At 41.6% G+C, this 19,915-nt stretch overlaps 1 long non-coding RNA gene across 1 annotated transcript; it reads right to left on the bottom strand.

Moving 5' to 3' along the window:
- Window positions 1-3,043: 3,043 nt before the first annotated feature.
- On the bottom strand, window positions 3,044-8,524 carry LOC139584070 (uncharacterized). Its single transcript, XR_011676690.1, has 3 exons — window positions 8,425-8,524; window positions 3,582-3,772; window positions 3,044-3,245 (listed from the first exon to the last, which is right to left on the bottom strand). It is a non-coding gene; the product is annotated as an uncharacterized lncRNA (long non-coding RNA).
- Between the last annotated feature and the right edge of the window lie 11,391 nt (window positions 8,525-19,915).

The following is a 19,915-nucleotide window of genomic DNA, read 5'->3' as shown; positions in this document are numbered from 1 at the left end:
TGATTGAGAATCATACTTAGGCAGCCGGGGTTTCACGTTTGGTTTGTTGGTGTTTGTTCCTGTTAGTGTTTCGCCACACGGGACTGTTACGGTATGTTCGTTTGTTGTTTTGTATCGTATATTGTTTTCGTGTTTATTAAATATCATGGAAACTTACCACTCTGCACATTGGTCCTCCGATCCTTCTCGCCTCTCCTCGTCCGATGAGGAGGACGACTTAGACTGCCGTTACAAATTGACTCAAATGATATCAATTAGCCTATCAGAAGCTTCTAAAGCCATGGCATCATTTTCTGGAATTTTGCAAGCTGTTTAAAGGCACAGTCAACTTAGTGTATGTAAACTTCTGACCCACTGGAATTGTGATACAGTGAAATATTCTGTCTGTAAACAATTGTTGGAAAAATTACTTGTGTCATGCACAAAGTAGATGTCCTAACTGACTTGCCAAAACTATAGTTCGTTAACAAGAAATTTGTGGAGTGGTTGAAAAACGAGTTTTAATGACTCCGACCTAAATGTATGTAAACTTCCGACTTTAACTGTATACTGTAGCTAAGAAAGTAATACTAATTGTATGTTGTGTAGTAAGCTGTTAGTAGCCCATGTGCCTAACCCTAATAATTTGGTCACTTTTCCCCTCTTAATTTTGCCTACTGTTCTGACTTGGTGGTGCACATATAGCCTGTTTTAGAGAAATGTAATCATCAAATATTGTAAGAGCTTTCATTGTCTGCTTTTATGCCCCATTTATTTATAGGCCAGGTGTAGCAGTGGAAAGGTGTTGGGACTGCTGTTGGGACAGCTTTATGTAGGCCCTAACAGTTTGTGGGCACCGTTTGTCACCGTTATAGTGCAATTAATGTATTGTGTTGTGTAGTGGCTTTGCTGGCATGCATCTAAAAAAATATATTTTGAGTTTGCCACACCAAGATTGCCACTTTATATATCAATTCAAACTTCTGTTTTTTGAAAATGATTTCTTGCTGATATGAAAGATAAAGTCCTTATGCTTCCAAAACTGTACCGCAAGCGATGCGTGTTAATGTTTAGACCGAGCGTCCAGGCTCTTAATAAAACTCCCCTCTACAGAAGTCGCCTTCATCCAATGACTTGTGTAATGTAATGGAACAAGGGTATGATCAAGTGCTATGTTGAGAGGTAGTTTGCAAGTAAGCATTTCATTGCACTGTTTACACCCCGCTGTATCCTGTGTATATGACAAATACAATTTGATTTGATTTAATTAGATTTTTTACAGGAAGGATGCTTGCCATTTCAAGAGACACAGTTCTAAAATAGAGTGCACCAAGGCTATGTCTCCGGATAAATTCGGCCAGGAGGGCTGGACTTCTCCGAAGTGCCAACCCAGCAACAAGGCACACTTACTGGGTCAAATCGAGATGCAGTTCAGCCTTTACAAGAACCTTCAAGTGGGTGGTTGAAAATGCCCTGTGGTATACTGGGTGTTTGGTGGCATCGATGAAGAGTAGCCTAGCAGTTAGAGCGTTGGGCCAGTAACCAAAAAGTTGTTCGTTCGAATCCTCAAGCTGACAAGGTGTACAATCTTTCTTTCTGCCCTTGAGCATGGCAGTTAAACCCCTACAACAGCTCCCCGGGCGCCCAATGTGGCAGCCCCCCACACCTCTCTGCTTCAGAGGGTTTGGGTTAAAAGCAGAAGTCGAGTTTATAATGTAAAATACATTTTATCCTTTAATTGAATCATGACACCACACCGCCCAGAGACATTGTGGCTGATGTGGAGGGTTCTTCTGACTGTGTTTGGCCCGTGTTTACAACTGTGACTACAGGAAAAACCAATTAGTGGAACAGAAATAGACCATTAAATCTGCCCAAAAAATATTAATTTGACCCCCAGTGAAACAGCGTCAAACTGTGTACTGCGCTCAACTGTGTCTGTTTACCCTGGGTACATGTTCAGTCATCTGAGCAGAACAGTGAATGCTTGATCGCACTGCCTGGAATATAGTGTTTTGGGAGAGGTTGGAGCGAGGCGCAGAGGATGAGATAATCAGATGACTGTCCAGTAGCGACATGACACACACACATACCGCTGCTGTTCTATCATATACTCTTTATTCTACTTCGCGACCAAGACACTACCCACTTCATATTTGTAAATACAGTCCGTTATTACTATGCATACTACATCTTCTATTACTTAGTTTTGATTTGATGCTTATTATTGTTAATATCGATTAATGTACTGCATTGTTGAGCGAGCGAGCACACAAGCACCTTTTATACCCGCTGTAAACTGTGTACGTGACGAATACAATTATATTTGATTTGAGTTTCTCCCCAGACATGGAGCCGCTGGCTCCCTCACTGCAGCATCGTGGCAGTCAGTTCAATTCTTCTGACCCCTTCAGTTTTTCCAGAGCTTAAATGCCAGTCACGTCCAGAGGGAATCTCTGGGAGAGTGGGGTTACATTATTAAAATGGTGACAGACTATTACAAGTGTTCTCCGGGAGAAAAGAGGCAGAGCAGAAGAAGAGACAGGATTATTTTTAACTACATTCTCTATGGTCTCACACGTCCTGCATTTCATGGAGGTGGATAGACAAACAGACAAGCACGAACGCAAACTCAGATAGGAACGTAATGTTCCCATCTCTTCCCTTCCTCTTATGGATGTTGTGGGGTGGGTGGCTTGAGCCCCTCAAGACCACAGCCAATAAACACAAAGAGATGCACACATATAGTAATTAACCAACAGTAGGCTAGTTAGAAACATACAACACAACCTTTATCCTTCATTATATCATTTTTTTATCGCTTTGGTATTATTGTCTCAAGGCTTAAAAATCCTTATTTAACCCCTCTCCTTCATCTACAGTGATTGAAGTGGATTTAACAAGTGACATCAATAAGGGATCATAGCTTTCACATAGATTCACCTGCTCAGTCTGTCATGGAAGGAGCAGGTGTCCTTAATGTTTTGTATACTCAGTGTAGGTGTACTATCTGTAATCAAATGTAAGAAATTCAATTAAACAAATTCAATGAATGAAAATAAAACAATGTTTAGCACGCATTTAATTTGCATCAAGCCTGTCTTGAGCACTTGGCCATAAATTCTCATCCACATCACAGTGAATGTCCTCATTGTTCATGCACCACTGGAAAAACCTTTTGGCATGGCGAATCCAAGCTTGGATGGGGATGGCGATGGTACATGGGGATGGCGATGGTACATCTTCCATCTCCATGCTGAAAAAATCTTCAATAGGGTTGAGGAAAGGAGAGTATGGGGGAAGGTATAGTGTTATGAATAGGGGATAGGCCCGAAACCATGCCTGAACCACCTCTGCACGGTGGAACCTGACATTGTCCCACACAATGACATTGGTGACCCATTCACCTTGACAGGCCTGATCAATTTCATTGGGAAACAATGAGGTGTGCAGCATTGTAGGATCCAAGTAATGGCCTACGTCCTACCACACCATCTTCAGAGATACTGTATAATGCTGTACCTGAACATACTCGGCCCGCAGTTGTTTTACGCGGTCGTTGTTTCTCTCAAAAGGCACAAGGTAAATGATTTAATAGATACCTGGTGCCTCTTCCAAAGGCAGGGGAGAGTTGGTGGGCTGAATGATGACACATCGGCAAAGGTGTCACCGTTCTCCTCAATGGCCTGCTTTTTTTCGGACAGCCGCATGTTATTTATTTTCCACCACTGCCCACTCCCACTGCTCGGTCAGCACCCGGTCATGGCCACCACCATGGGGTCTTCTGTCAATTCTGAGGGTAGAACAGAGTATAATGTCAATAGATCATATTGTAACATGTTTTGTGAATTTACATGCATTACAATATGTCATTTACTGTAAATGTAATGGTAAAGCATAGTGCATATCTTGCAGACTTAATGGTTTTCTTGGCGAAATGTTCTCATGATCATATTGACAGTTGATCTTTTCAGATTGGGGTGAACTAATCTGGCAGCCTCTGCCATGGTAAGGCCTCTGTTTATGCTACACGCCTCGGACTGAGATGTGGTCAGCAGATAATAAACCGGAATTAACAGTAAAAAAATGATGAGACGGAGAAACATTAGTGGTGTTCGGTAGTAGGCATTCTCCAAGATGTATTCAAATATTCTATTTTCTTCATCTTTTTTTGTCGTCAAAATCAATTATGCATTACAACTCTATTGTAGTTTTAAATCTACCCATTCCATTATCCCCAAAAATAAAAGGTCTCAGGTTCAAAAAACCTATCATACTTCTACACATTAACATTATATATATATACAGTGGGGAGAACAAGTATTTGATACACTGCCGATTTTGCAGGTTTTCCTACTTACAAAGCATGTAGAGGTCTGTAATTTTTATCATAGGTACACTTCAACTGTGAGAGACGGAATCTAAAACAAAAATCTAGAAAATCACATTGTATGATTTTTAAGTAATTAATTTGCATTTTATTGCAAGACATAAGTATTTGATCACCTTCCAACCAGTAAGAATTCCGGCTCTCACAGACCTGTTAGTTTTTCTTTAAGAAGCCCTCCTGTTCTCCACTCATTACCTGTATTAACTGCACCTGTTTGAACTCGTTACCTGTATAAAAGACACCTGTCCACACACTCAATCAAACAGACTCCAACCTCTCCACAATGGCCAAGACCAGAGAGCTGTGTAAGGACATCAGGGATAAAATTGTAGACCTGCACAAGGCTGGGATGGGCTACAGGACAATAAGCAAGCAGCTTGGTGAGAAGGCAACAACTGTTGGCGCAATTATTAGAAAATGGAAGAAGTTCAAGATGACGGTCAATCATCCTCGGTCTGGGGCTCCATGCAAGATCTCACCTCGTGGGGCATCAATGATCATGAGGAAGGTGAGGGATCAGCCCAGAACTACACGGCAGGACCTGGTCAATGACCTGAAGAGAGCTGGGACCACAGTCTCAAAGAAAACCATTAGTAACACACTATGCCGTCATGGATTAAAATACTGCAGCGCACGCAAGGTCCCCCTGCTCAAGCCAGGGCATGTCCAGGCCCGTCTGAAGTTTGCCAATGACCATCTGGATGATCCAGAGGAAGAATGGGAGAAGGTCATGTGGTCTGATGAGACAAAAATTGAGCTTTTTGGTCTAAACTCCACTCTACGTGTTTGGAGGAAGAAGAAGGATGAGTACAACCCCAAGAACACCATCCCAACCGTGAAGCATGGAGGTGGAAACATCATTCTTTGGGGATGCTTTTCTGCAAAGGGGACAGGACGACTGCACCGTATTGAGGGGAGGATGGATGGGGCCATGTATCGCGAGATCTTGGCCAACAACCTCCTTCCCTCAGTAAGAGCATTGAAGATGGGTCGTGGCTGGGTCTTCCAGCATGACAACGACCCGAAACACACAGCCAGGGAAACTAAGGAGTGGCTCCGTAAGAAGCATCTCAAGGTCCTGGAGTGGCCTAGCCAGTCTCCAGACCTGAACCCAATAGAAAATCTTTGGAGGGCGCTGAAAGTCCGTATTGCCCAGCGACAGCCCCGAAACCTGAAGGATCTGGAGAAGGTCTGTATGGAGGAGTGGGACAAAATCCCTGCTGCAGTGTGTGCAAACCTGGTCAAGAACTCCAGGAAACGTATGATCTCTGTAATTGCAAACAAAGGTTTCTGTACCAAATATTAAGTTCTGCTTTTCTGATGTATCAAATACTTATGTCATGCAATAAAATGCAAATTAAATACTTAAAAATCATACAATGTGATTATCTGGATTTTTGTTTTAGATTCCATCTCTCACAGTTGAAGTGTACCTATGATAAATATTACAGACCTCTACATGCTTTGTAAGTAGGAAAACCTGCAAAATCGGCAGTGTATCAAATACTTGTTCTCCCCACTGTATATATATATATATATATAACTTACTGTACTATCATGTCAATTTAGAAAAAGTTGTAAATTACTGGAGGCCTGTGCTAACAATGCTACAACCATTACACTATAAACCACCAATATGTAAGCTAACATTGACCGAAACCAACTATCCTAGAGCTAGCTAGTGCCCAGCCAAGCTAAATTTGGTTAGCATCAAGCTAGGGAACTGTTAAACATAATTTTTGTACAAATATGACCACTTTAACACATTCTGTTGTCACATCACATATTTACATATACAGTGGGCTCCAAAATTACTGGCACCCCTGACTGGCAATGCACAAACAATGCTTAAACAAATATAAACAATATAATTATAGAGAAACTCAAAATACCAACATGTGAGAAATACTGTACTTTATTAATGTTTCAATGGAAGCAACCAAAATAATTTATTGATTTAATTAAAAATCAATGTCCTCCAAATCAAGGTTTCCCAATTAATGGCACCCTTAAAGATTATTGTAAATAACATCTGCAAAAATTAAACCACAAATTAAATTCCACTTATTTAAGTTTATCTAAGTCTTAAGGAACTATATTGAGCCATTACATCACTTCCTGTTTCACTAGGGTATAAAAATGAGGTAACAGACATGCAATATCCCGCCGTCATCCAACACCATGAAGAAATTAAAAGAACTGGCAGTTCAAAAGAGACAGATGGTCGTAGACCTTCATAAATCTGGTAATGGCTACAAGAAGATCCACAAACGATTGAATATACCACTGAACACTGTCAGGGCAATTATTAGAAAATTCAAAAGATATCTGTCACGCCCTGACCTTAGAGAGCCTTTTTATGTCTCGAGTTGGTTTGGTCAGGGTGTGATTTGGGGTGGGCATTCTATGTTTTGTTTTCTATGTTTCTTTATTTCTATGTTTTGGCCGGGTATGGTTCTCAATCAGGGACAGCTGTCTATCGTTGTCTCTGATTGGGAATCATACTTAGGTTGCCCTTTTTCCCTCCTTTCAGTGTGGGTAGTTGTCTTTGTTTGGGGTACTATAGCCCTTGTAAGCTTCACGGTCGTTTCTTGTTTTGTTGGCGACATTTATTCAAATAAACGAAAATGAACGCTCACCACGCTGCACCTTGGTCTTCTTCCAGCATCGGCCGTGACAATATGAAACAGTTGAAAACCTCACGGGTAGAGGACGCAAATGCATTTTGCCCCCCAGGATAGGGAGGAGGATGATGAGAGAAGCAACAAAATCCCCAAGAATCACTGTGAAAGAATTGCAGGCCTTGGTGGCGTCTTGTGGTCACCAGGTTTCAAAAAGCACCATCAGATGCCACCTCCACAGGCTCTTTGGAAGGGTTGCCAGAAGAAAGACCTTTCTGAACCCAAGACACAGACGCAAGCGCTTGGAGTTTGCCAAACATCATTTAAATTAGGACTGGAAGATGGTGCTCTGGTCAGATGAGACCAAAATTGAAAGTTTTGGTCAGATACAGCATCGGCATGTTTGGCGTCGAAACAGAGATGCATACAAGGAGAGGCACCTCATACCCACGGTGAAATATGGAGGGGGGTCAGTGATGTTTTGGGGCTGTTTTAATTCCAGAGGTCCAGGGGCACTGGTTAAGATTGATGGCATAATGAATTCTACCAAGTATCAGGCAATTTTGGCTGACAATCTGGTTGCCTCTGCCAGAAGGCTGGGACTTGGCCGTAGGTGGACTTCCCAACAAGACAATGACCCGAAACATACCTCAAGATCCACACAGAAATCGTTCTGTGACAACAAAATCAATGTTCTGCCATGGCCATCTCAGTCGCCAGACCTCAATCCAATCGAAAACCTGTGGGCTGAGTGGAAGAGGGCAGTTGATAAGCGCAAACCCAAGAATGTGAAGGATCTTGAAAGGATCTGCATCGAGGAATGGTCCAAAATCCCTCCAAATGTGTTCCTTAACCTTGTCAAACATTACAGGGAAACACTCCATGCTGTTATCCTTGCCAGAGGTCGTTGCACTAAGTACTAAATGAGGAGTGCCAATAATTATGAAACCTTGATTTTGGTTAAATTTATTTTGTATTAAATAATTGAATGATTTTGGTTGGTTCCATTGAAATATTAAGAAAGCACAGTATTTCTCACATGTTGGTATTTTGAGTTTATCTCTATAATTATATTGTTTATATTTTTTAAAGTATTGTTTGTGCATTGCCAGTCAGGGGTGCCAGTAATTTTGGAGCCCACTGTATTCCCTGAACTAAACTGAGCCTTCGTTCATATAAAATAAAACAAATAAGAGCTAAAACGTTGTTGAAAAAATGTTAAGTTTGGACGCCATCTTAATCCCTTCTCTTACATGTAAACCATTAGCAACCTAGCCAACCTCCATTACTTTCAATGGGGAGAATACCAACAAGTTTCTCTCGATTAAAACTCCCTCCAATTGCCTTCAAACGTCACCAAACTCATGGACTATGTAATTAGCCATGTTACCTCAATATTTTGAGAATCATATTGCACTTTTGCACAATACATACCTGAATTAACAGGATACAATTATGAGACGGAGAAACGTTAGTGGTGTTCAGTAGTAGGCATTCTCCAAGATTGAAGATCTCACTAACGCCATTTGACGTCACAGCTCCCCCTAGTGGCAGTATTCATATACATTAATTGAAACGCAAATACCTAGGAGGCCTAAAAAATGACACAAGGGGTGGCCCCATAAAATAACAAATTAAATAAAACATAAAAAATATGACCATACATATTTGTGTGTGTCACATTTACCACATGGTCAACGATGATGGCCCGGACTTTATTAGACACAACGGTTCCATGCCGTTGGCCTCCCTCTCTCTGATGTCCTCCTCTTTGACGGGGCCCATGCCCACCTCTTTGACCTCTTTGATGGCACCCATGCCCACCTTTCTAACGGTCCCCTTGTCAATCAATCAATCAAGTTTATTTTATATAGCCCTTCGTACGTCAGCTAATATCTCGAAGTGCTGTACAGAAACCCAGCCTAAAACCCCAAACAGCAAGCAATGCAGGTGTAGAAGCACGGTGGCTAGGAAAAACTCCCTAGAAAGGCCAAAACCTAGGAAGAAACCTAGAGAGGAACCAGGCTATGAGGGGTGGCCAGTCCTCTTCTGGCTGTGCCGGGTGGAGATTATAACAGAACTATGCCAAGATGTTCAAAATGTTCATAAGTGACAAGCATGGTCAAATAATAATCATGAATAATTTTCAGTTGGCTTTTCATAGCCGATCATTAAGAGTTGAAAACAGCAGGTCTGGGACAGGTGGCGGTTCCATAACTGCAGGCAGAACAGTTGAAACTGGAATAGCAGCAAGGCCAGGTGGACTGGGGACAGCAAGGAGTCATCATGCCCGGTAGTCCTGACGTATGGTCCTAGGGCTCAGGTCCTCCGAGAGAGAGAGAAAGAAAGAGAGAAGGAGAGAATTAGAGAGAGCCAAGATTTTCAAAATGTTCATAAATGACAAGCATGGTCAAATAATAATCAGGAATAAAAGTCAGTTGGCTTTTTATAGCCGATCATTAAGAGTTGAAAGCAGCAGGTCTGGGACAGGTAGGGGTTCCATAACCACAGGCAGAACAGTTGAAACTGGAACAGCAGCAAGGCCAGGTGGACTGGGGACAGCAAGGAGTCATCATGCCCGGTTTGCCGTGACGTATGGTCCTAGGGCTCAGGTTCTCCGAGAGAGAGAGAAAGAAAGAGAGAACGAGAGAATTAGAGAGAGCATACTTAAATTCACACAGGACACTGGATGAGACAGGAGAAGTACTCCAGGTATAACCAACTGACCCTAGCCCCCCGACACATAAACTACTGCAGCATAAATACTGGAGGCTGAGACAGGAGGGGTCAGGAGACACTGTGGCCCCATCCGATGATACCCCCGGACAGGGCCAAACAGGAAGGATATAACCCCACCCACTTTGCCAAAGCACAGCCCCCGCAACACTAGAGGGATATCTTCAACCACCAACTTACAATCCTGAGACAAGGCCGAGTATAGCCCACAAAGATCTCCACCACAGCACAAACCAAGGGGGGGCGCCAACCCAGACAGGAAGATCACGTCAGTAACTCAACCCACTCAAGTGACGCACCCCTCCTAGGGACGGCATGAAAGAGCACCAGTAAGCCAGTGACTCAGCCCCTGTAATAGGGTTAGAGGCAGAGAATCCCAGTGGAGAGAGGGGAACCGGCCAGGCAGAGACAGCAAGGGCGGTTCGTTGCTCCAGAGCCTTTCCGTTCACCTTCACACTCCTGGGCCAGACTACACTCAATCATATGACCTACTGAAGAGATAAGTCTTCAGTAAAGACTTAAAGGTTGAGACCGAGTCTGCGTCTCTCACATGGGTAGGCAGACCGTTCCATAAAAATGGAGCTCTATAGGAGAAAGCCCTGCCTCCCGCTGTTTGCTTAGAAATTCTAGGGACAATTAGGAGGCCTGCGTCTTGTGACCGTAGCGTACGTATAGGTATGTACGGCAGGACCAACTCGGAAAGATAGGGAGGAGCAAGCCCATGTAACGCTTTATAGGTTAACAGTAAAACCTTGAAATCAGCCCTTGCCTTAACAGTAAGCCAGTGTAGGGAGGCTAGCACTGGAGTAATATGATCACATTTTTTGGTTCTAGTCAGGATTCTAGCAGCCGTATTTAGCACTAACTGAAGTTTATTTAGTGCTTTATCCGGGTAGCCGGAAAGTAGAGCATTGCAGTAGTCTAACCTAGAAGTAACAAATGCATGGATACATTTTTCTGCATCATCTTTGGACAGAAAATTTCTGATTTTTGCAATGTTACGTAGATGGAAAAAAGCTGTCCTTGAAACAGTCTTGATATGTTCGTCAAAAGAGAGATCAGGGTCAAGAGTAACGCCGAGGTCCTTCACAGTTTAATTTCAGACAACTGTACAACCATCAAGATTAATTGTCAGATTTAACAGAAGATCTCTTTGTTTCTTGGGACCTAGAACAAGCATCTCTGTTTTGTCCGAGTTTAAAAGTAGAACGTTTTCAGCCATCCACTTCCTTATGTCTGAAACACAGGCTTCTAGCGAGGGCAATTTTGGGGTTTCACCATGTTTCATTGAAATGTACAGCTGTGTGTCATCCGCATAGCAGTGAAAGTTAACATTATGTTTTCGAATAACATCCCCAAGAGGTAAAATATATAGTGAAAACAATAGTGGTCCTAAAACGGAACCTTGAGGAACACCGAAATGTACAGTTGATTTGTCAGAGGGCAAACCATTCACAGAGACAAGCTGATATCTTTCCGACAGGTAAGATCTAAACCAGGCCAGAACTTGTCCGTGTAGACCAATTTGGGTTTCCAGTCTCTCCAAAAGAATGTGGTGATCGATGGTGTCAAAGGCAGCACTAAGGTCTAGTAGCACGAGGACAGATGCAGAGCCTCGGTCTGACGCCATTAAAAGGTCATTTACCACCTTCACAAGTGCAGTCTCAGTGCTATGATGGGGTCTAAAACCAGACTGAAGCATTTCGTATACATTGTTTGTCTTCAGGAAGGCAGTGAGTTGCTGCGCAACAGCTTTTCTTAAATTTTTTGAGAGGAATGGAAGATTCGATATAGGCCGATAGTTTTTTATATTTTCCGGGGTCAAGGTTTGGCTTTTTCAAGAGAGGCTTTATTACTGCCACTTTTAGTGAGTTTGGTACACATACGGTGGATAGAGAGCCGTTTATTATGTTCAACATAGGAGGGCCAAGCACAGGAAGCAGCTCTTTCAGTAGTTTAGTTGGAATAGGGTCCAGTATGCAGCTTGAAGGTTTAGAGGCCATGATTATTTTCATCATTGTGTCAAGAGATATAGTACTAAAACACTTAAGTGTCTCTCCCGATCCCAGGCCCTGGCAGAGCTGTGCAGATCCAGGACAGCTAAGCCCTGGAGGAATACGCAGATTTAAAGAGGAGTCCGTAATTTGCTTTCTAATGATCATGATCTTTTCCTCAAAGAAGTTCATGAATTTATTACTGCTGAAGTGAAAGCCATCCTCTCTTGGGGAATGCTGCTTTTTAGTTAGCTTTGCAACAGTATCAAAAATAAATTTTGGATTGTTCTTATTTTCCTCAATTAAGTTGGAAAAGTAGGATGATCGAGCAGCAGTGAGGGCTCTTCGGTACTGCACGGTACTGTCTTTCCAAGCTAGTCGGAAGACTTCCAGTTTGGTGTGGCGCCATTTCCGTTCCAATTTTCTGGAAGCTTGCTTCAAAGCTCGGGTATTTTCTGTATACCAGGGAGCTAGTTTCTTATGACAAATGTTTTTCGTTTTTAGGGGTGCAACTGCATCTAGGGTATTGCGCAAGGTTAAATTGAGTTCCTCAGTTAGGTGGTTAACTGATTTTTGTCCTCTGATGTCCTTGGGTAGGCAGAAGGAGTCTGGAAGGGCATCAAGGAATTTTTGTGTTGTCTGAGAATTTATAGCACGACTTTTGATGCTCCTTGGTTGGGGTCTGAGCAGATTATTTGTTGCGATTGCAAACGTAATAAAATGGTGGTCCGATAGTCCAGGATTATGAGGAAAAACATTAAGATCTACAACATTTATTCCATGGGACAAAACTAGGTCCAGAGTATGACTGTGGCAGTGAGTAGGTCCAGAGACATGTTGGACAAAACCCACTGAGTCGATGATGGCTCCGAAAGACTTTTGGAGTGGGTCTGTGGACTTCTCCATATGAATATTAAAATCACCAAAAATTAGAATATGATCTGCTATGACTACAAGGTCTGATAGGAATTCAGGGAACTCAGTGAGGAACGCTGTATATGGCCCAGGAGGCCTGTAAACAGTAGCTATAAAAAGTGATTGAGTAGGCTGCATAGATTTCATGACTAGAAGCTCAAAAGACGAAAACGTCATTTTCTTTTTTGTAAATTGAAATTTGCTATCGTAAATGTTAGCAACACCTCCGCCTTTGCGGGATGCACGGGGGATATGGTCACTAGTGTAACCAGGAGGTGAGGCCTCGTTTAACACAGTAAATTCATCAGGCTTAAGCCATGTTTCAGTCAGGCCAATCACATCAAGATTATGATCAGTGATTAGTTCATTGACTATAACTGCCTTTGAAGTGAGGGATCTAACATTAAGTAACCCTATTTTGAGATGTGAGGTATCACGATCTCTTTCAATAATGGCAGGAATGGAGGAGGTCTTTATCCTAATGAGATTGCTAAGGCGAACACCGCCATGTTTAGTTTTGCCCAACCTAGGTCGAGGCACAGACACAGTCCCTTGTCCACTTGCTCTTTGATTTCTTCCTCTCCCTTGCGGTCTATCTTGCTCCATGTTGAAAGAAGTATCCACACACACCCTGTTTCTATGGTGACCAATTGTGGTTACCACTATGTGAAATCAATAAGCAATAACGAGCAGTCATTATGTATGGTTATCATGTATCATACATGTCATTTTGATGTTTATAATTTACAAACACACATTTTATTTCTGTAGTTTTCAAAATCCATATATAGTAGGCAAACCATTTAAAATCTATAGGTTTAATATAGGTTAAGTGGTTAACCATTCAGCACAGTTGGATTAAGTAATGGTCAAATGTATTTAAACAAATGAGAAGAGAATCATATGAAAATAATTGTGAGCATTGCATTATGAAAGGCAATTACTTTATATGAAAGGTACAGTATTTCTAGATGAAACACTGATTAGGTTTGGTGAAAAAGTTACTGTGTGATTTTGTGTGTTGTACTTAGTCAATTTGAAAATGTGCTTAAAGTTTTGAAAACAAACAGCCTTTATGATGATCTGTTTTGAGTTTTACACTAAGAGTTGTACAATTGTCACGTTCGTTGGAATGAATATCGGACCAAGGCGCAGCGGATGTTGAGTTCCACATCATTTAATGAATAAAGTGAAACTTAGCAAAGACAAAAACAAATAAACAATGAACTAACAACGAACCGTGACTACAGAGATGCTACGTTCACTAACTCAAAACAATATCCCATAAAACACAGGTGGAAAAAATGCTACTTAAATATGATCCCCAATTAGAGACAACGATTACCAGCTGCCTCTAATTGGAATCATACAAAATCACCAACATAGAAAAACAAACCTAGAACCCCACATAGAAATAATAAACTAGACTAACCCCCCCAGTCACGCCTTGACCTACTCCACCATAGAAAATAAGAACTCTCGATGGTCAGGACGTGACAACAATTTTACCACAAGCGATAAAAATAAAAATGGATCAATTATAACTCAATGGATTTTCTTATTTTTGCCTTACTATCTATTTCACACAGAGTCTCCCATCTCCCTTTATATTGAGCACAAAGATAGAAGCTGCTGTGTGGCAGTACAGAACACCCCATAGACCCAGTGTGCCTGGGGGTCAGAAACAAAGGAACAGTAGGGATGGTGCAGCCTGATTCAGAGGGGTTGGGTTAAATGTGGAAGAAACATTTCAGTTGAATGCATTCAGTTGAACAATTGACGAGGAATCCCCCTTTCTCTTTAAAATAATAGCTATGGTGCCACCCTTGGGGAAGTCTTTTTACTGAATAATATATCTGAGCTGGTGCTGAAGATGGCAAACAAACTTCAGTAAATATGTTTTATCTTTGTTGGGATGCACGACAGAGAGTGCCATAGGGAGCGAGGGATGACCGAATCTAGGACCCAAACTTATCTGAGAAAGGGGTTGTGTTGAGGGAATGTACTGCAGCAACATTTTGAAATGTACATCCAATTTTGTTAATCTTGTTCATTCCACCTCTGTCTGATGACTAACAACAGAAACCTATCAAAATGTTCCCATATGAAAAGTTATGGAAATTAACAACAACCTCCCCAAAATGTCTGTGAATCATCAGTACTGTATCTCACCCCAAATCTTTTAACACCATTAAGAGCACATAATTGAGGAACAATGACTACTTCTCCTGCATGTACTATATCCTCAGACTTGGATTGAGGGAGCTTCCATTATCCTCTGAAACATGTCTGCACTCTTTTTTCCAGTTTTGTGACAAAGGCCCTACAGTCATCAATAGTTGAAGTGGAATATATCAAAACATATACCAAAACACAGTAAGTGCCGTACGGATTGGACTGCAGAAAAGGACTTCACAGGAGTAGGGCAAAGGAGTCAGGGGAAGACTTTAATTATCACACACAGGGGAAAGAGCTTGGAGGAAACCCTATTATACTGTATATGATTAGGTTGGATGTATTCACAACCCTTGACTTATTCCAAATTTTGTTGTTACAAAGTGGGCTTCAAATGAATTTAATTGTCATTTTTTTGTCAACAATCTACACAAAATACTCCAATGTCAAAGCAGAAGAAAAATTCTAACATTTTATTGAAAAATTAATGAAACATAAAACACTAACATTTCTTCATTAGATAAGTATTCAACCGTGTGAAGACAGATGCTGGGAGACGAGAAGCAAGTACAGGGAGTGAAGATTTAATGGATAAACGGACATATGACAAAAGAAGAACAGCGTCTGGACAGGGGGAACAAAACGACATTACAACATCAATGCTGACACTGGGAACAAACAGATATAGAGGGGGAAAATCAACAAAGTGATATGCTGATGCTTCCAATTGTGGTGTCTGCATTCTGTAATGGTCTTGAGACGACAGACGCTGGGAGACCGGAAGCAAGTACAGGGTGAAGATTTAATTAATAATAAATCGTCATGAGACAAAGCAAAAACAGCGTCTGGGACAAGAGAAACAAAACGACATTAATGCAGACACGGGGATGAAACTGAGGAAGTGACAGATATAGGGGAAGCAATCAATGATGTGATGGAGTCCAGGTGAGTCCAATGGAGCGCTGATGCGCGTAACGATGGTGACAGGTGTGCCTAATGAAGTGCCACCTGGCGCCCTCGAGCGCCATAGAGGGGGAGTGGGAGCAGGTGTGACAGTACCCCCCCTCTTGGGGAACCACCCGGCCGTGGCGTGGGAGCCCGACGAGCCGGCAGAGGCATGATGTGGGATGGGAGCCTGCCGAGCAACCCGAGGCAAGGAAACCTCTCGAGTCAGCTAAGGCGTGGAAGCCAGTCGAGCCAGCTGATGCACCCCTGGTTCCTTCGGCAGTGGAACCCGACATCACCAACAAAAACAAAAAACTCCCTGATGCGTCAAATATTGGTGTCAGCATTTTGGTGACAGGTGTGCGTAATGATGGGCCGCCTGGAGCAGGCGTGACAAACCCCCTGAGTTAACACGTTAGAATCACCTTTGTCAGTGATTACAGCTATGAGTCTTTATGTGTAAGTCTCTAAGAGCTTTGCACACCTGAATTGTACAATATTTGCACATTATTCTTTTTTAAATTCTTCAGCTCTGTCAAGTTGGTTGTTGATCATAGCTAGACAGCCATTTTCAAGTTTTGCCATATATTTTCAAGACGATTAAAGTCAAAACTGTAACTAGGACATTCAGGAACATTCAATGTCATCTTCAATTTGGCCTTTCGTATAAGGTTATTGCTCTACTTGAAGGTGAATTTGTCTCCCAGTGTTTGCTGGAAAGCAGACTGAACCAGGTTCTCCTCTAGGATTTTGCCTGTGCTTAGCTCTATTCCGTTTCTTTTTATCATAAAAAAAACTCCTTAGTCCATTCTGATGAAAAGCATACCCATAGCATGATAAAGCCACCACCATGCTTGAAAATATGAAGAGTGGTCTCAGTGATGTGTTGGATTTGCCCCAAATAACACTATATACTCAGGACATGAAAACCTCCCTGGTCTTTGTGATCTTGTTTGTGAGACATTGAAAAACCTCCCTGGTCTTTGTGGTCGAATCTGTGTTTGAAATTCACTGCTCGACTGACGGACCGTACAGATAATTGTATGTGTGGAGTACAGTCATTCAAAAATCATGTTAAACACTATTGTTGCACACAGAGTGAGTCCATGCAACTTATTATGTGACTTGTTAAGCACATTTTTACTCCTGAACTTCTTTAGGCTTGCCATAACACAGGGGTTGAATACTTATTGACTCAAGACATTTCAGTTTTTTTGTTTTTCTTAATTTGTAAAAGTTTCTAAAACAAATTTCCACTTTGACATTATGGGGTATTGTGTGTAGGTCAGTGACAAAACATCTCTATTTAATGAATTTTAAATTCAGGCTGTAACACAACAAAATGTGAAAAAAATCAAGTGCACATTGCTGTGCCTAACATTTGAAGAACTAATAGTTTATCAACACTTTTAGCTAAACATTCTGATCTGTTCCATCAGCCTTATTATTAACTGATATGGCGTATACATCCAGTACCCTACTTTGATATGCAACGTGGGGGCGGCAGGAAGCCTAATGCGTTGGACTTGTAATTGAAAGGTTGCAAGATCAAATCCCCAAGCTGACAAGGTAAAAATCTGTCGTTCTGCCCCTGAACAAGGCAATTAACCCACTGTTCCTACGCTGTCATTGAAAATAAGGATTTGTTCATAACTGACTTGCCTAGTAAAATAAAAAATGAAATGTGGGGATTATGAAGTGAGTATACACAATGCCCACTGAAAAACATAAGTGGGTATATAAATCATTGTACCATCTAAACTGCTGTGAAATATCTTTTCAATAACCAAAAAATGTATATTCAGCTGTTTGAAGCTGGTGTACAATACCAAAAGTAAAAGATGCAAAAACTAAACTTAAGAACGGGAAGCATAGAAATATAGAACAGATCTACTGCTAGTTATACTTGCTTTCAATGCGAATGACAGATCTATAACGTACATTTCTATGTGAATTTGGACGGGTCGCCCCAAAAATGACATATTGCAGCTTTAACCATAAACGTATATATATTTTTAAATCTGGAGTTTTTATTTCATTTTATGAGGCATGTCTTACCTTGTTTCAAAATAGCCTAGCCAAAATCAAACCATATGTTGATGGAATTATTTTAGAAACACTTGAAACCAGCATTCTCGATTGTTCTATTGGTTTTCAAATATACTTTTTTTCATTGCCCAGCAGGCAAAGACACAATCCGAGTCATATTAGCAACCCATGCTAGTTGTTGCATCTTTAGATCTCCCCTCTTTCAACATGTCAAACTGATATTTTCCTCTGTCACATGAAACCACTCACATGTGTGGTGTTCCTGCTAATTGCATTTTGGAACATTCGTGCGTAGCCTATTGCTGTGTGTACATTGCTGTGCTTAGTGCATTTATAAGGTGAAGAAATAATAGTCTATCAACCTTTTAAGCTAAACGTTCTGATCTGTTGCATTAGACTCATTGCTTTTACATTCTTTATGTACAATAGGCTTAGTTGTATACATTTTGGATCCATCATCCCAGAACTGTCCAAGAGTCTGTTTGAACCATTACAGAATAAAAAAAAAAGAAGATCCCCCTGGACAATGGGACGCCCTTAATTTACAGCCCTGGCTACATACCAGAGAAAAAGCACATTATTCAATCCTCTCCCCCTCTCTCTGAAACGGTTGAATGATTATTTCTCAGTTTCTCTTCTTTGTTGTGTTGGCTCTAGTAATGATTGGTAGGTCTGGGGGCGGTCAAGGTACAACGAATGAGGCAAACAAGAATTATGAGGGAGAAGTATGTAGCTAGCTTTTGCTAGTTCATTCGTTTGTTGTTCTCACATGACTTGTCATGACTGCCTATTGCAGTGGTCTCTCAAAATCAATGACTGTGCTCAGCACACACAACCCTCCGGCCCTCTCCCTCCCTCCCTCCCCCCACTCACTGACTCAGCAACTTCCTGCTTGACTGCTGACAGTTAGCAGTAGCAGGTCACAGTGAAATTAATAAAACCGTTTTTAAAGCGATGCCATGGAGGCCGTGGTGCAAGTTAGAAGCCCAAAAACCTGCAACCCATGTCAATCCATTTTCACCCAAGACATTGTTTTCAAAGTAGCTCATTGCGGGAAAACCGCAGACATGGCAACCTGCCGACATATTGTTTGAAGTATAATAGACCAACATAGTTACCGTAGTAAGTCAAAGCTGTGTGCTGTAAAACCTTGGTAGAGCATGGATGAAGTAGGCATTGTGGTGCTCATGAATTTCCTAGCTATTTCGGCTTCAGACTAATGCCTACTTTTCACTTAAAATGTAGTATGTTGTTTTTAATATACTGGGAGAATAAAATGTAATGTAGGATATACAGTGCATTTGGAAAGTATTCAGACCCCTTCCCTTTTTCCACATTTTGTTACGTTACATCCTGATTCTAAAATGTATTAAATTATTTGTTTCCCTCATCAATCTACACACAATACCCCATAATGACAAAGCAAAAACTTTTTTTTAGGAACTTCTGCAGATTTATAAAAAATAAAAAACAGAAACACCTTATTTACTTAAGTATTCAGACCCTTTGCTATTAGAATCGAAATTGAGCTCAGGTGCGTCCTGTTCCATTGGCTGTTCTTAAGATGTTTCTATAACTTGATATGAGTCCACCTGTGGTAAATTCTATTGATTGGACATGATTTAGAAAGGCACACACCTGTGTATATAAGGTCCCACAGTTGATAGTGCATGTTAGTGCAAAAACCAAGCCATTATGATCGAAGGAATTGTCCTTGGAACTCCAAGACAGGATTGTGTCGAGGCAAAGATCTCAGGAAGTGTACCAAAACATTTCTCCAGCATTGAATGTCCCCAAGAACACAGTGGCCTCTATCATTCTTAAGTGGAAAAAGTTTGGAACCACGAAGACTCTTCCTAGAACTGGCCGTCCAGACAAACTGAGCAATCGGGGGAGAAGGACCTTCGTCAGGGAGGTGACCAAGAACCCAATCATCACTCTGACAAAGCTCCAGACTTCCTCTGTGGAGATGGGAGAACCTTCCAGAAGAACAACCATCTCTGCAGCACTCCACCAATCAGGCCTTTATGGTAGAAGGGCCAGACGGAAGCCACTCCTCAGTAAATTATCCTCAGCACATTACAGCCCGCTTGGAGTTTGCCAAAAGGCAC

The sequence above is a fragment of the Salvelinus alpinus genome, chromosome 9 (assembly GCF_045679555.1).
Source record: "Salvelinus alpinus chromosome 9, SLU_Salpinus.1, whole genome shotgun sequence".
NCBI lineage: Eukaryota > Metazoa > Chordata > Actinopteri > Salmoniformes > Salmonidae > Salvelinus > Salvelinus alpinus.
The sequence above is the reverse complement of the archived record's forward strand: the minus strand, read 5'-3'. Positions and strand labels throughout refer to the sequence as shown.